The sequence below is a fragment of the Drosophila gunungcola genome, assembly GCF_025200985.1.
Source record: "Drosophila gunungcola strain Sukarami chromosome 2L unlocalized genomic scaffold, Dgunungcola_SK_2 000007F, whole genome shotgun sequence".
Lineage (NCBI taxonomy): Eukaryota > Metazoa > Arthropoda > Insecta > Diptera > Drosophilidae > Drosophila > Drosophila gunungcola.
This window is the reverse complement of record NW_026453162.1, coordinates 2,515,686-2,534,073: the sequence shown is the minus strand read 5'-3', so window position 1 is coordinate 2,534,073 and position 18,388 is coordinate 2,515,686.

Sequence of the window (18,388 nt, the reverse complement as noted above, 5' to 3'; positions counted from 1 at the left end):
GGGTTTTCGGCGCCTTTAAGCATGATTTATCTGAAATCGACAAAGCAGCTGAGAAATTTATAGAAACTGTCGAGTTTTATCAAAAATTTCTTGATTCTGGGCCAACTGCTGTTCTCATCGAGTTGAAAATGTGGAAGAAGTATTTGATCCGTAAAGGCGACATCAAGCCTAACAATTCGTTGAAAGCGCTGGATGATTGTCCAGAAGAGAATTTCCCAAATATCAATATGTTGCTAAGAATATTAGCTACATTGCCAGTATCTACGTTTGAATACTATCGAATATGTATCAATAATAACTCGAATTATTGTCTGATTTATCTATTATAGGACCGCTTGAATGGTTTGTCAGCTCTGGCAATGCATCGTGACATTGGAATCACAGCAGACGAAGTCATTGATGAATTAGCAAAAAAATCTGGAAAGCTTGAATTTCTTCTTCGATAAGAGAATTTTTTTATAATGCAACTTATCAATGTGAAAAATGTGACCAATTTCTGTACACGACTGTGCAACGCGGATTATTATCGCTGTGTAAAATAAAACTTACAAAAAAACAGGATGTCAAAGAGCTATCTACGCCACTGTCGAAAGGAAAAGCAGTAATTATATCAAATGGAATTTGTTCGATTAAAAGTGATTTATTTTGGTAAATTGACAATTGGTGTGAAGGAAAAGATCTGTTTCGAAAATGATTAGAAAGTATTACCAGCTCAGATACAAAATTGCTCATATATTCATCTACACCAGCTGGCTTTCGACTACCAACATGAGAGCCATTCAAAAACACATCACTGCTGGGAATTTTTTGAAAGCATCCTTAAATTGGCCACAAACTGGAATTATCTACGAGCTTATCTTTTTATAAATTTCTTTTTATAAAATCTTTCTTTTATAAACTCCAAATAATTTGTAATGCCAATGTGAGTGTAGTGACCAGGTCTAACACTACAGATAACCGTTTTAGGTAAATTTAAGTTGAGAAGGCCGTTAGCCGAACGAAGAACATCTAGATTTTCCGAATTCAAAATTTTTAAAAGTGAATCAAGTTGATCTCTAGTAACATTATTATTATGGTACCATTCTAATAATTTTTCACGGAGATTCGGGTTATTTTCGCAATCAACAAATGCATTATTAAGATCCGATCATAGGTATCATATTCAAAAGAATCGTTTGATCCGTTTCGGGTGCAAATAAATTTGGGCATTCATTTCCAGAATTATTTTCTGTATCAAAAGTAAGACCTCTAGCAGCCGATTGCTGAAGCTCTTCCTTTTGTATTTTCGGTAAACGGTGAATATTTGACCGCGACATTCCCCTAATTTTAAATTATATTAATTTTGTTTATTTTCTAAAATATATTTTTTCAATTAAATTATTAAATTTTGTATGTTTATGTAATGTCTAATTATTTAAATTAATGTTTATTTTTCTTTTTTTTTTGACAATTATTTTATGTTAATCGCCGAACAAGGATAGTCCTTGTTTTCGTGTATGCGTAGGAGTGTTCAAGGATCCCAAAAATTCACGTATTAAGTGCAAAAGCTTGTCAGTATTCTTGTGTTGTTATAGGAGGCGCCCGTGTCTATCACGACCAATAAATAAATTTTTGTTTACTTAATTTGTGTTCCCTTTCCACCCTAATAAAACACCACTAGTATGTAGATGTAAGTCCACCCTAGGTAGAAGTAAAAGGAAGAGAGAAAAAAGAGAGCACACAAATAAACGAAACGAGTTCACAAAACACAACATTTAAATTTATGAAATATACAATATATAAAATACCTTTTGTTTTGAAATATTGAAGTTTTTAATATTTAAAACGCATTAATTAAATTAACACAATTTATGGATATGTATTTATTATAAAACAAAACTCAAATCTTATTGCAGTGTACGCTCAAAAATAAATGATTATTTTTATTTGTTTGATTAACAGAATTTATATGTTTTTAAATTAGTCCAGTTTTTGTTCATGTTTTTTCGTTCACGTTATTAGTATTTGTTATGACCGTACAATGTATATTAGACTGTTAATAAGTGTTTTTAAATTGAAACATTTTTTTTGAACAGGTACACATCACATATTGTTTTAATTAATCGAGTGTTTGGTTCATGTTATTTTATTAAAAGTATTGAAACTCCTTTTTTTATATTAACACTATACTTACATGAAAATTTCAACGGCAGCGATTTTAATTATTATTTAAAACACAGCACACGAGTTTGTCTCCAAGAAAATCAATTTGCTTTTAGGAGTATCGTTTTGTTCGGTTACCTCTTGTGATTGCAGTGGCGGAGGAAAGTATAGCACCGGCAAATGTAAAATAATAATTTAAAACAAAATCACGCTATGAAAATAAATTATGTAATCGTGTATATATTATTACCTAAAATTAAAATATATAAAAAACTGCTTCAAATTAATAATTTTCTAATATAATTTACAATATATATAATATAATTATTAATCAAATTAAATATTAATATATTTTACATAATTAATTTTAAAAACATTTTAAAAATTCATTTACCACCAACATAACAAAGCGTTCAGATATTTATTTAAACATAAAAGTGAATATATTTACGCCGCTGCTTTTCATTAAGAAAAATATAATAAATTGGTTCCCCATTTTTTTGTATATTCTTCTTTTTGCGTTCTAAAGTAAGCGAGGTTTTCGGTCTCAAAAATATCGGACGATCGGCAGCGTTCGGGTTTCAGCTTTTTGTTTACATTGCAAAAAAAGGCTTTTTTATGCATTATAGTAGAAGGGACGATTTCATAAAAACTTTTGAGAATCCATAAACAATGCTTCCCTATAGATTCGTACATTATTTTTCGCTTGCAAAGCATGCATGAAAAAAACTTTTGTTTTGGAATGCGTTCTCTGAATTCCAACTGTGCAGTCATACACACATTATTATACATATATACTCTAAGTTAAGTTTCACAATAATTTTATCCTATATATGTCTCTTTTATTCTTGTGCGAAACACATTGTCAACCGAACATTATGACTGTCTTGGTCTCGCACATACGATTGGTTTAAGTTCCACTCTTGTGAAATAGGCTAATCATGCTTAACTTGGAAAAGAATTAACTTACTTTTGCTGCGACCACTGAATCAACAACAAGTAATTTTGACTCCTACAATTTCAGAAGTGAGATTATGCAAAATTTGTCGAACTACGAAGATGGATGGTTTTGTAGAACTACGAAGATGTTTGGAAAACCTAGGAATGCAGAGAAACAAGGCGGCGCTCGTATCGCGTCTAAATGGGGTAAATGGGGTTTGCCCAACATTGGATCCCAAGGAAATTTCCGAGGCAGAAGCTGGATCCGAGGTAAGGTCCAATTTGTCAGCAGACCGAAGTAATGAGAACAATGAAGCCGGGGCTTGGAATCCATTGCAATTCGAATCTGAAATATTGGTAATTGAATACCCCATTCCGACTGAGTGCAACTAGTTAAATTTTAGTGATAGGTGCGAGTTAAGTTTAAAGAACAGTCTCTCAAACTTTTTTGATAAATATTATATAAAAGCGAAACGGCCAGAGATCCCTTTAGTTAAATGGGAAATGAAACAAAAAACCGAAAAGACAAAACCGTTTAATTTTCACTCCCAGGCGATTGTCATACGCAGAAAAATGTCAAGTGCAGGATTTTAAGATGATTATATTAGAAACAGTATCCTATTTTTGCATTATATAATCCGACAGATCCGACAGAATTACATTGTGATGCTAGCGCCTTAGGTTTAGGTTCAATTCTGATGCAGAAAAAGAAATACAATAAATTTCACCCGGTGCTCTATTTTTCTAAACGCAGGACAGATGTGGAAGCGAAATACCATAGTTTCGAACTAGAAACTCTCGCAGTAGTTTACTCCTTACAACGGTTTAGGATTTATCTTCAGGGGATATCGTTTAGAATAGTTACAGACTGTAGTGCATTCACCCTAGAGTTGAACAAAAAAAACCATGCCCGAGGATAGCAAGGTAAGCGCTATTTCTTCAGGATTACGACTATAGTCTAGAACATAGAGCTGGAAAGCGCATGCAACACGTTGATGCTCTGAGTAGAAACACACAATACTCACGATTGATTCCAACTCATTTGAGAAAAAATTTATTTATTTGTCAGAGTAGAGATAAGGAAATCAAAAGCATTGTTGAAAAATTTCAACGAGAAGAACTCAAAGATTTTGAAATGCGTAATGGAATAGTTTACAGGAAAAAGGACAAGGAAGCTCTTTTTTGTATGTACCAAGCGAAATGGAAATACATGTTTTGTTTAGTTATCATGATCAGTTAGGACACGTTGGTATAGGTAAGATGGTAGAAGTGATTTCAAAAAGCTACTGGTTCCCAAAAGTTAGAGAAAAATGGAAGCTACACATTAATAATTGCCTTGTGACGGCCCACCGTCCCAACAACTCTTTGTAACGAACTGATTTTCTTGGTTTATCCGCTCGCTACGAATGTCATGCGGCTAGCTCAGAAGATGTAAGTGCTCGTCCTACCAAATTTACATAAACGTGACCGCCCTATTGATCAGTGAAAACGCACAGAAAGATTGGGAATATACGATGATCTTTTATTCGCCGACTTGACTCTCGGCCGGGGTTTGTATTGACAATGGGGAAATATGCTCCGCCGTCGACTCCTTTCCACGTTGAACGTCTCGCTGGGTTGTGCTTTCTGCGTTGTGGTGTCGCAGGGATGCCTTCTGTTGCCTTTGGCTCGGCGGGATTACAGGGCTTAGGGATGCGTCACCGTTCCCAGAATAGGGTGAAAAGGCACTGTGCTCTCAAGGCGTACGCCTTTCGCAGCCGCAGCCTCCTGTCCCTTGCACTGTCCCGGCCGGTCGCACCGAACGTCGACTCAGTTTCTACCTGACGGTTCAGGCATACGCCGGAAGCCGCCAACGCAGTCCCTGGGTCAAACGCCAGGTTCTAGACGAACGCTTTCACCCTACCCTCTCTGCCGCAGACTGCAAAATTCGACGTATTTATAATTGTCGTCCTGGGTGTCCTCGTTGTCCTTGCTCTGCCTCCGGATGTCTCGACTGGCTCCGCTCCTTGTTGGCATAGCGCTCACGATTCGGCAAGCTGCCGTTCTGGGACTCTAGCAGTGAACTGCTGTGCTCTCAACGCATACGCCTTTCGAGACACTAGCTGAACAAACGAGCGTCCTTCCAGGCTAGTCGCACCAGGACCTTCCTGCACGACGATTAGGCATACGCCGGAGTTCGCCACTGCAATCCTTGTAGGCAGGCAGCTAGTTCAAGACCACCTTCCTTCTGAGCCCACGGTTTCTCGTCGAAGGACTCTATCTGTTAAGCTCTGTCGGAAACGCCGGGTGGGATGCCAAGCTCAAATCGCGACAGAAGTTCTGACAAAGTGCCTGGACTTAGCCGTGTGATGTCGTAAGGACCTCAGCTACCTTTGTCTCAATTCGGACGTAGCGATCTTGTTTCCTTGATGACTCCGCACGGCTCTACTTGGTTCTTCACGTTGTTTCACTGCTGACATTTTCACTTGATGACTGTTACTTGTTGACTTAGTACGACTGATCCAGCTTCCTGCGCTCGGCCTGCTTATATAGGCCTCTGTTTACCGCTAGTTATCGGCGTCTCCTTGCCTCCTGGTCCAAAGTCCACGGTTTTACCGTTAGACCTTTCGCCCTCTGCCGTCCCGTTACTTCCTTCTGCCCACGGTCCTTCGCTGCGCTCTTGTAATGCTGTCCCTATTAGACTCTCCCGATCTTTGCCTGGTGCTCAGGGCACCACTCTCTCTCGCCGCACTACCGTTACTGCGGGCGAATTCGCCGCGTAACTGGTAACTGGAAGGCCACTGCTTGCATGCGCTTACTCTGCTTGCTTTCTAACTTTTGGGGAGTTATTCAACTCCTCACATTCTCCCCTTCTTCGAAAAAGAGGCTCGTTGTTCTCTCTCCCTTGGTACACTCCACATTTTGGCATCCTTCCCTCAACGTGTCTTCTCCTCGTACTTGTCCTCGTTTACTTGTAGCCTTCTAGTCGACTCGTTCTTCCAGATGGTTCCCACGACGCTCACAGCTCCTTCTTGAGTTCCACAGCGCCGATCCTCCTTCCAGATTTTGAATATCCCGCCCCAGACGTTTCCCCATAGACTTTTGAATTCCCGCACCAGACGTTTCCCCAAAGACTTTTGAATTTCCGCCCCATACGCCTTCCCCGTTGGCTTTCTCGATTTACGTGCTTTGTCCTCACCGTTGGATGGTCACTCTACGCCGTGCCGGGGTGCAGTGTTGGGGTGTACCTAGATACTTGTACCTAGGTACACTTTTTTGATACCTTATAACTTACCTAAGTAAACAAATATGAGGCTACCTTTTACTTTACCTAGATAAAGAATTTTATTATTCTAAAAAATTTGCTATAATATTTATTTAGGTTCTGAACTATTTTTATTAAATTTCGTTTTTAAATTAGCGATACCACTAAATTGAATTTCGTGTTCTCAGCTCATTACTCTCAGAGAGATCACATGTAAGTCTATACTGTACAACAAAATTTTTAAACTAATTACAAATAAAACAAAAGATGTTTTGCATCAACGAATTTTATATTACGCAGTGCTATTGTTTTTGTTACAACCAGCTGCGGCTATTCATATATTTAACTTGTTTAAGGCTTTTTTTTTTACTTTAGGCTCTAATTTATCGAAATACACTGCAAGTGTCGTCGATAATAACATGAAATTGAAATATTTACATACATTAAGAATGTGAACGTTGATCATTTTAGGCGGCAACAAAAATAGCACTATTTCAAAAATAACTTAAGAAAACGAAAAAAAAAACGAAAAAAAATAACGGGAAGTTCTGGAATATTTGTATTTATTTGTATTCCTTGTCGATATAGTGTATTAATATTTGGTTGTAAAACCTTTGGCAGAAATGACAGCAGCACAACGTCTCGTCATAGAATTGACCAAATATTGGCACCTTTCCCGTGGAAAACTGCTCCATGATTCTTGAATGGTAGCCCAGAGCTCCTGATTATTCCATGGTTTTGCATTGGAAACATATTTTTTTACATCAGACCAAAGATTCTCTATCGGGTTTAAGTCTGGAGACTGAGCAGGCCAATCCATTACGTGAAGGGATCTGTCTTAAAACCACTTGCAAGCTTTCTTGCTGGTATGTTTAGGGTCGTTATCCTGTTGGAAGACCCACAACAACGGCATTTCGTATTCTGCATAAGGCAGCATCACTGTTTGCAACATATCGCAATAGACATGTTGATTCATAATATCTTTTATCCAATGTATTGGTATGTACATATATAACAAATTGTGTACCTTTTACCTTACCTAAGTACATATTTTCACAAATACCTTGTACCTCCAAAAAACTAAAACCTTTCCCACCACTGTATGTGGGCAATTCCAGGGTTTCGGACGCGACATCCTGACGACATTAACATTCAAAACAAGATTGAAAAAGTGGGCATTTTATTTTTTAACTTTTGTTTGGGATAGCTCCTAATCATCTCTACCAATGGTAAAACACTTAGCTAAATATAAAAATTAATTTATTGGAATTAAAAAAACTACATGAATTTCAGACGCGACAAAAATTGAACAACACAAAGGTCTGCGAATCTGGATGGAGTTTTTGCACATCCTTTTTTTCAGTATACTTAGAGGGTGCTAGCATTCATCTAAGCATGTTTTATTGAAAAATTTTTTAAAGTTTTTTTAATATAAATAGATTTCAAACGCGACATATTGCTACTAAACAAAAAATTATAGATTTTTTTTGCTCCGAAATGATGCAGAAATATATTTTTTCTTATTAAAGTTTATGCTGTAAAGTTTGGCGACATTTTTTCAAAAATTAGCCAATTTTTTTTAAGTTAACATTCAGTTATATCTGACTTTTTCTTCGACAGAAATATGAGTTAGTGGTTAGAAATTTGTAAACGTCGTTAAGTAAGTTCATAATTGTGTTCAAGCATACTAGCTAAAATTTTGAATACCTTTCTTAAAAAAATAAGTTTGTTTTTGTACTATATTGCTCATAACTTTTATTATTGAGAGTGCTGTAAGGCCTACGTAAATTTCAATTTTGTTATTATTTGTTATTCCTGGAACCTGGGCCATCTACCGCTCCTTTTCCATAAGACGTATTAAAATAGTTTCAATCGACATTTTCGCAATCAAAATAGTACAAAAAATTATTAAACTACGGACGATAAATTTATATTTAATTTCGAGCTGCTGCCATCAGAAAATATAAAGATATTTTTAAAATTTCCATTCTGTTTCTTAAGTTTTAAGCAGAAAACTTCGAACTTACTATAAGTTACATTTTCGCTTATTGTACCAAATAAAGACACTTAATCATTTTTTTTTTAATGAACCCAATATTAAAACAACAAATGGTGATAAGAAAATGGAAAGGCTCATCGATTTTTACTTTTAAAAATTTTGATTTCAAACGGGACAGACTTTAAAAATACAAAAAAAAACAATTAATACATTTTTTTGTGAGAAAATTGTAATTAACCTTTAACTAAGGTCATCTCTTTGGGCACAAATTCACAGATATGTTTGGTAACCATTTCGGTCGCGACGTTCAAAATAACAAAAGTTAAGCTGAAATGGGTATTAAATACATTATTATTTAAGTTATTTACATCTGAAAACACTTGGCTTAAACTTAGAAACGTGATATTTTGTTTGATCTAAAAGCCTCCACAGAAGACATAACAATTACAAGAAAATTTAAGAAAATGGTGCTGAGACGTATATCTAAGTGGAAAAGTAAGAAACGGACTCTGATGTATTTGATTATCAAAATATTTCTTTAATATTTTATTTACCAAAAAAAAAAATGTTTCTTAACGTTTAGTTTTTGGGGCTTGGTTGACTTTTACCCCAACAATAGAAAAATAAATGGAGTTGTTTTCAATTCAAAGCGTAATTTAAGGAAATGCAAACTTACTTATAAAGTATTTAAATTCATTTATTTGCTTGTAGCTCTGTGAAACCATAATTAAATAAATAAATACATAATTATCTTATATGTATGTTTACATGTATGAGAGTGTGTATCAACATGCGTTCACAAATCGGGGCATTTTTTTGAGTGCTCCAAACCATATTGTCTCTGGAGTAATTCGACGAGATATTTTTGTAAGCTAGTGTTGCTATATGGTCTGAAAACAATAAATTACCAATTTATAAAAATATACCCCTCTTGACTATGTCATACGTGTTTTTTAAATTAGTATCTCGAAAAAGACTGGGTTGAACGTATCTTAATATGTGTATTAATTTGATGACACGTGCTCCGTGATAAGACTTAAAAAACTTAAAAAACTCAACGAATGACTTAAGTGGATTCTCTTATCTTGAGCACTGTCCTTGTTGCCAGATCCCCATAAACGAAGTTCATTTACTCCAAATGCTTCAAGCCCAATGCAATTCGTGTGGCAATGTAGACTAAGCACCCATAGCTGTGCCGTAGACGTGTAAGAAATCCGAGCAGGGTAGCCGAAGGTTGTGGTACCTAGAGTGTGCGGACCGGATGTGGAAGATGCCAACGTCGAATGAGAATTTGAACAGTTTTCAAGTGCGACAACGTCGCCAAAGTTGGAGGGTTGGGCGAGCCAAGTTAACGAAGTTTTAACATCCGTTTGCGCATTTTGGTGGTAGGTTTATTGGATGGTTGGTACGGTCGTTGTTCGTTGGCGGATCGGTGTTATCATTGAACACGAGGCCGGAAATATGGCGTCGGTACAGGAAGGTCGATAAAACGCAAGCAAAAATAAATTATGGGGAACCAAGAGCAAAGGGGATAGCAGAAAGATAGTCAACACCAGTTTATTAGTACTTTCAAGGGTACCGCAGAGCGTCTTTACGTATAACTGCGATGCGCCATCAAGCCACTGCTCTCGGCAACCTGCTCCTGCAGGAACAGGTTTAAATCGCCGAGATAGTGCGAGAAGTTCTGCACAAACCAAAGAAACAAAATCCTCCCCAAAAAAGACTTAAATTGAGCAATTATACTAACAATTTATTAAATGATTGCCCAACGCACGCAAAAAGATTTAAAAAGGCCGATTTTGCAGCTAATGAAAAAATGAAATATTATTAAAAACAATTAAATTTTTAATTATTTGCGTATTTGCTTAAAAACATTGAAGATATGATGATTTTCAGCTTGATTATTATTTGTAAACTAAGAAATTATAACTATGTCAAAAAGAATTTTAAAAAATAAATTAAAAAAACAGAAAGTTAAATTTTGTATACCCTTGCATAGGGTATTATAATTTCAGTTAGAAGTTTGCAACGTAGTGAAGGAGACATTTCCGACATTATAAAGTATATATATAATTGATCAGCATCACTAGGAGAGTCAATCTAGCCACGTCTGTCTGTCCGTCTGTCAGTCTGTCCGTCCGTTTCTACGCAAACTAAAGCTATCTGCATGAAACTTTCCCAAAAGTAAAAAAGAACAATCGGAAAAATATATAAAAACATATTATAAGTACATATAAGTACATAAGTCGGAACGAGCCGGATCGGACGACTATAGCATATAGCTCCCATAGGAAAATAAAATTATAATTTTAATTTTTTTTTTATTCCTTCGACATATAGTAATGGTTAAATATTTCAATATTTAAATTCCATCAAAATCGAACGAAAATATCATATAGCTGCCATAAAAACAACAAACATTAAAAAAATAAAATATTTTTTTGAAAATTTTTGACTTATGTATAATTTGACAGTTCAGAATTACGCTTTTAATTTTATTGAAATTGGAAATCATTTCGTATAGCTGTCATATAAATTATATAGTAATTGAGCTGCAAATATTCAAAGCTTCTAAGTAAATCATAATTTTAATGTTTTCAAAACATTTAATTTTTAAAAGGGGTGCAAGGGTATATGAACTTCGGCATGCCAAAGTTTACTTCCTTTCTTGTTATTAATTTTTTTCAATTCTTCGAGTCATAGTAACTGGTTAAAATTTTAGAACAACGGTTTAAATTTCATTAAAATCGGACAACTATATCATATACCTCCCATAATAACATTCAAAAATTAAAAAAAAAATTTTTTAAGAAATTCTTTTTGACGCAGTAATATTTGGATAGTTCAGAATTACGCTTTAAATTTTATTTATAGGAACTATAATTGAGCTGAAAATCATTAGAGCTTCAATGTTTTAAAACATATACACAAATAAATCAAAATTTTTATGATTTCAAAAATCTTTCATTAAAAAAAAATCTGCAAACTCCTAAAGCTCTCATAGAAACAACAAATTTAAATCGCTTAAAATTGTATACTTTTTAGGATATTTTATAAGCTATTTCGGCAAAGTCTGCCAGGGTATTAAAACATTATGGAGCTAACTTCGGTTTTTCCTATACCATCTATACTCATTCCTTCGAATTATAGAAAATAATGCATAGAATCCTGCTTATAATAAACCTTTTTCTGCCACAACTTCAAATTTTTTTAATTTTAACAATTATTTTGCAGGAAAACCTTTTCAGGAAGTTATGTGTAGAATTTAAAGCGACCTTTGGAAGAGCAGCATAATGTAGTGTACAAAACTCAAGTTATTCAGCAAACGATAGGAAATCCTCCAGAAAAAAAGTTAAATTTTCAGTGAGCATGAGTAAAGGGAAAGTTACAGAACTTGCGTAAACTTAGTAACTACTGCAAAAATGCTGTTCTCTGTATTGGACTCGGAACCATTTTAGGTGTTACTGAAAACTTTTAGTGGTATTGGTAAAAGTTTAATAAATTCACGAAATGTAAAATAATTCGAACGCAAAACTGCCTCAAACGGCAACGACGAGCGGATTCGCAAACATGGGCATGGGTAGCGTCTTCCTGCGCCTCAAAAAGCGCCACCACGGGCACAAGGATGCCCACCCACTACAGGCAGGCGAGGTAGAGAAGGACCTCGGCCTTGATAGTGTGATGGAGGCCACCCAAAACCTGAAGCTGAAAAACTCATATAAGGAGGAGGACGGTGAGCTGACAGCCGTCATGCGGAGGTGAGCTAGCTACCCACGACGCTAAGGGTTCTGCTAAGAGCAAGGACGCGTCGACGACGCTCCTCATGGTCCTGGAGCAGGGATCCGTCGACATAGCTTTGGTCCAGTAGCCATGGCTCGCCTCAAGCAATTCTGTGGCCGGACTATAGTCCTCAAACTAAAACCTATTCTACTCACCACCAGTTAGCAATAACAGGACCATTAGCCTAGTGCGGAAGAGTATCCACACCAGCCTTATGCCTCATTACAGCTCTGATGACCTAACTGTCGTGATGCTAGAGAGCAAGGAGAAGCGCCTTCTGGTAGCTTCCTGCTATATGGCGCACGACAGACCAGCACCACCCGAAGAACTAAGAGTAGGTGGAGTAGAGTGGTAGAGGCCAGCCCGAAAGACCAACCACTTGTCGTGGGCGCAGATGCCAACGCACACCTGAGCCCTGACTTTATACTATTAACTAAACGAGGGGGAGGAGCACACCTGTGTGGACCCCACCTCGTCAAACGTACTAGACCTAAGACTCGCAGCCGGACAAAGTACTTTTGTGGAGAGTTCCGAGAGTCCATTTTTCTCAGACCAGTCGGTTAGACTGTGACTTCAAACACTTTCTTAACATCACAATTTAAAGGAATCCACGAAATACAAACAGGGATGAGTTCAAGATGTCAGTAAATTTAATGTTCGCAACGCACCCGGGCACGGTAACATCCGAGAAACACAAAGAAACGTACCTAGAGACTTTATCAAAGGAACTACAAGAGAGGTGTCACGCATCCTGCCCAATCTCGAAAATAAAAAGAAAAGGACCAAACCTCCATGGTGGATCCGGGATCTATCACTCCAAAGAAACAACTTTAGAGAATTCTTAGAAATCGCCAAGCAAGCGGAAGATAAGACCATCGACGAGAGGTACAAGATCCTGCTCAGGAATTACATGAAAGAAGTACGAAGGGCACTAAGAATCTCGTGGGAAAACTTCTGCTCCAGTATCGTGAAAGTCCCAGAAACAACTAGACTACGGAAGCTGCTATCGAAGCAACATTCCGTAAGGAGAAGAAGCCCTTACAGCACTAATGCAAGCTCACTTCGCAGGATGCTCAGAAGAACCGAATGGTTAAGCACATCAAGACCTGGCAACCTGCGAAATAAGCACAACTGGTCTAATATCCCCTAAATCATTTCAATGGGCTAGAGATTTCTTCGCGGGTTCAAAGCAAATGTATAAGAATGAATATTTCCAGCCATTCTGCAGATGACCAAAGAAGAGATCACCTCATGACTTTACACAATCTCCTCAGCCTGCCTGACCAAGGGATGTATCCATATCCGATGGAAAACTTCAAAGATGCTTCCCACATCAGGAACTATGTGGGAAGACTGATGTCAATTATCCAGCACGCCTACACCAAAGGGAAATCGGTGGAGACAGCACTACACTCGCTAGTAGCTACCATCGAGAATGCACTCTACAACAAGGAAAAGAAACCTTTTAGGTTGCAGACGGGTACAATCAGAACGGGGGCACACAGAGGAACACTGCAAGTAGGAGTCCTCTTTCACCACTAGTATAGAACATGGTGAATGACGACCTAATCCAGAGATTGGAGAGGAGAGCCCCGAAATAGGTATAATTTTGACGGGAGTTTGACCTACGACCCTCAGCTCTTTAATGGAATAAACTCTCAGGGAGATATGTAAGTGGGCAGAAAAGATAGAAACTGAGTTTTAACGCGAGCAAGACGGACTTTATTCTCTTCACCAAGAGATACCAGGTGCGAAATGGATCCCCCTTTATCCATGGAACCAGACTGACCCGAAAAACACTGGTCAAATGCCTTTGCTTAGTAATAGAGTACTGTGCATTACGGGGGCGCTGAGGTCAACCCCCACAAAAACACTCAAAACTATACTCGGAATCGACCCCCTAAATATCCAGACCCAACTGATCGCAGGTAATGCAGCTCAACGCCTTGTTGCAGCAGGCCATATGTCGCTGCAAGATTCGGGCACAGTTCAATAGTCCGGGAAATGGTCAGTGCCACCGACTACATGATCCCACAAACGTACCCAAAAGTCGAAACAACCGTTTTTTTGGGACCTGATGACTGGAAAGAAATCCAGATCTCACACTTTTGTTTAAAAGTTCAGTTAAAGTTTATACTATAGGATTTATTTACCTATTTATTCGTAATCTGGACCCCAAAATCCTGAAAATTTTTAAATGATCGGGCGTTGGGGCTTTTAGGAAGTACAGCCCATGCTCGAAACCGATAATATTTCGATAACATTCGCAAACGCGATAATGTATGGACATTGAGTAAGAACTATGTAGATACATCATTTGCTCTGCCGCTCTCTCGAGTGACTTTTCCAGTGATGCCACCTAAACCAAAAAAGGTGAATTTTCAGTTTCTCACGGTTCGATTCGAACTTGTAATTTGGCCCCGCGGTGAGTTTCTGCAACTGGACTGCTCGCTCTCATTGTTAAGGGCTGGTGCAAGCAGAGCAGTTGTAAAAAAAAAAGAAAACGGTGCCATACAACAAATGTTGAGTGTAATTTTCTGAATCTGGGAGTCCAAATCTGGAAAATTTAGCCGATTCAAATTTTTAAGCCAGTGTTATTAGCATAAATATACATTTTTGTATATCTAAGAAGTACAAGGCACTGCTCGCCTTTAGCTTATAGTAGTGACCTTGCAGTTTGGCACTACATAAAACTAGAATGGTTTTTGGGGGCATATTTATTCTCTATTCCACATTTTTTAGACCTTTGAGAATATTCCATTAAATTTGTATGCAGTGAAAGTATTTAAGATATGACAGTCGGTTTTGTAAATAGAGCGTTGCTTATCTGATGATGATTTTTCAAACCCATTTTCTCGAAGTCACTTTTTCATGCATTGGCAATAGCCCGAATCTTGAAAATTCAATAAGACGTAAAACGTCCTAACAAAAATGGTTCACACTCATGGGCCCTAGACCTCTAGGTGCCCTTAAAGTAAAACAAACGGACCAAAAATACTCGTTATAGTTACACTAGGAGGTTTACTTTTTTTGGTAAATGATCCAAAAATTATAGTCAACTAGAACTCAAAGCTTTTGCAACTTTTAGGCTCTATCCTCTAATGGTCATATCAACTCATTTTCCTTAGTATTTTTAGCCCTGTCAGTATCACATAAATAAATGCATTGTAACTTATCCACTCCATATCATGTACTTTACATACAAGCGAAAATTAAAAATGATAGAGTCTATAGCGTTATTTGGTATATATCATTCTAAGAACCAAAATTTATTTCCCCTCAAATTTTTGTATTGACTTTTCAAAAAAGGCACCTCCAAAATTTTCGTTTTATGAATACGTCAGTTTTGCATAAGCAAGAATTTGAGAAACTCATTGCAGAAATACAGTATGCCTGGTGTCAGACTGACTGGCTGAATACAGAAGACCTGCTTTTAAATGACTTTCGTTCCTGCCCATCTGCTCACTGTTATTGCAATATTTCATTGCACGCAAAGTTATTAATACTTTTTTCAAGCTTCTGCCTTACCGTCTTCGTGGTCGAGTGCAAATTGCCGTTTGACTTCAAATATCCTTTATTTGAGTGAGTCAAGTAGAGTTGAATTGTTCCTGCTGAAAAAGTTTTCAGCCGGTATGAAGTTTTAAGCACACAATTTGGAATCGCGCGAGACTGTGACGAGGCTAGCCAGCAACACAACTTGTAATTTATTTCAGCCCAATTAAATTAATAAAGCCACTAGGCAGAATAAGACTTAGAGCGAGAAGGGGAAGACAAGGAACCATCACAGATATTTGCTGCCCTGTTATAAAATGCACCCAAGGGCAATGTGAGAAAACTTTTCTTTAAGTAACTCGAGCGCATGAAACCCGTGCTATTAACGTTTATTATGAGTTGGAGATCCTGACTGGCCATGGATAGAGCTAAGCACCGGATTGACGTCTGTTGCAGGTGTTTTCGGGAATGACTTCGAACAATGCAGACTAAAAGGATGTTGTCGATTTGTTGCACAGCTACTAAGCGCATTTGACATGCGGGCCGAAAGCCGGAGAACAAATATTTGCAGCCTGCCTTAGGCTTCACCTGTGCGGACGTTAAAAGTTATTACAATTTACGAAGCACAGGTCGTAACTTCTAACTGCATTTTTATGTCCGTGTGGTAATTAAAACCGTGTACATATCGCACACAAAAAAGTGGCACAAACAGCATTTTACTCTCTACATGAACTGGTAGATACTCTTGGTTGCTATACCACAGCCAAAAAAAAATATTTGAGTGTCAATTTGATAAGCGTGTCAATTTAATGTGACCTCACAGTTAGTAACCATTTTTTTGGAATCAGCTTGATTCCAAATGAGTGCCAAAAGTATGAATGAAATGAATGAATTTAAAGATTGTAATTTGACATAAAATATGATCAATTTACCCAACCCAGGGTTACTCCTATACCGACAATCGCTGGTTTCGATGTTCGAAATTCGAGTTGCGCCTAAATAGCTTCTAGTTATGTACTACAATTTTGTAACATATACCAATATAAAGTGTGCATACCCTGCCGAATATTCTGAACAACACCCGACTCAGCAATTTAAAATTATGTCCTGCGGTGCTAGCAACGCGCTCAACCGACCAATTTTTTGTTCCTGACCGGTTTTTTTTTGCCCAGCATCACGAAACCCTGTGACCTCCGCACCACAAACTTTTGGATCCATGTTCTCTGCCAAATTAAGCACTGCGTTCTCGGTATCGTCTCAGTACCCCTCCGTCTGTCATCGTGCCGCAGAAACATTTGCATGTCCTGTCACAGCCAGGACGCAAGACATCAAACTCATCAAGAGCAACACCAACAGCTCGTCAAAATGGTTGAGCGGGGAGTGCCGTGCCCTCAAGCGCCATACTGACGCAGTTATTTGGCTGGAGGGAAATGCCCACACATCATTGTCAAAGGTGCCTTTACCCTCATTAACAAATCCGGCTGTATAACATACTTTCAGCTGCACACAGGTTCATGTTGTTCGATTCGGCTGATGATTCTGATTTAGAATATATAGGTAGATATATGTATAGATATTCTTAATGGTTGGAATTTTATATTTCACTTCTTTGCAATCTTCTAGCTGCGGATGCAAGGGTATAAAAAGGTTCGTACCTTTAACGTTAGATATAAGTTTTATGGTTCTATTGTATTTTAAGTTATAAAAAACAAGAAAGGAAGCAAACTTCGGCAAGCCGAAGTTCATATACCCTTGCAATTTTACATATTGAACCATTATTTAAATGGGGCTTGCTCTAAGCTTTTAGTAGTGAAATTTATGAGCTAGGTAACAAGTAAGTTTTTCCTTACAGCTCGAATTATCCATTCCTAATTTTCCCAAAAACAATGCTTTTGGGTCAATGTGCTGGACTCACAGGTGCAGTTCGGCGATACATGCTGCGCTGCTGGTCTTTCTTATGGCAGGCTCTGGCCGCACTGGTGTACATGTTCGCGTTGAAGGGCTTATGGTACAGACTGTTCCTGTCAATGGACGTCTCATTGTTATCCATTGTTGCGACCACCTGGGGAAAAAACGGCAGCAGATAGTAAAAAATCATGGGTTGCTTTGGGCTCTTTTTTTGGATTCCGCAGTCCTGTAACTACAGCTTTTAATCATGATTTCTGAAATATGGCAGTGCTAGAGCTTTTCTGTGCTAGTTGGAGCATCGTTGGATAGAGAATCAAAGGAGTCGAATAAAGCTTAAGTTTTTAGCAGGTTGGGAATTTAAATTATTACTCAAAAACAGATACAACAAACATTTTTCGATTAATTATGATCAATAATAAAAGGTAATTACCTACACGGCGGGTAAAACAATTTTTGTATTTGCAAAAAAAAAAAGATCTATATTAAGGATATATGAACTAAATTTGGAAAAACACGTTAATTATAATTATGAGTATGAAAATACTGAAAGCCGACTCCCAAGGTATCGGGGTCCCTAGTTTACTTCTAGTTCAGTGTTATGAGTTTTGTTTTTTTTCTTTGCTATGTTGTTTTCATTCCCTTGCAGAGGCTATTATAATTTCAGTTAAAAGTTTGAATCGCAGTGAAGAAGACATCCTCGACCCTATAAAGTATATATATTCTTGATCAGCATAACAAGGAGAGTCGATCTAGCCATGTCCCTCTGTCCTTCTGTCCGTCCGTTTCTACGCAAACTAGTCTCTCAGTTTTAAAGCATGACACTTTTCCAAAAGTTGTCTTTCTATTGCAGGCAGTATATAAGTCGGAACGAGCCGGATCGGACG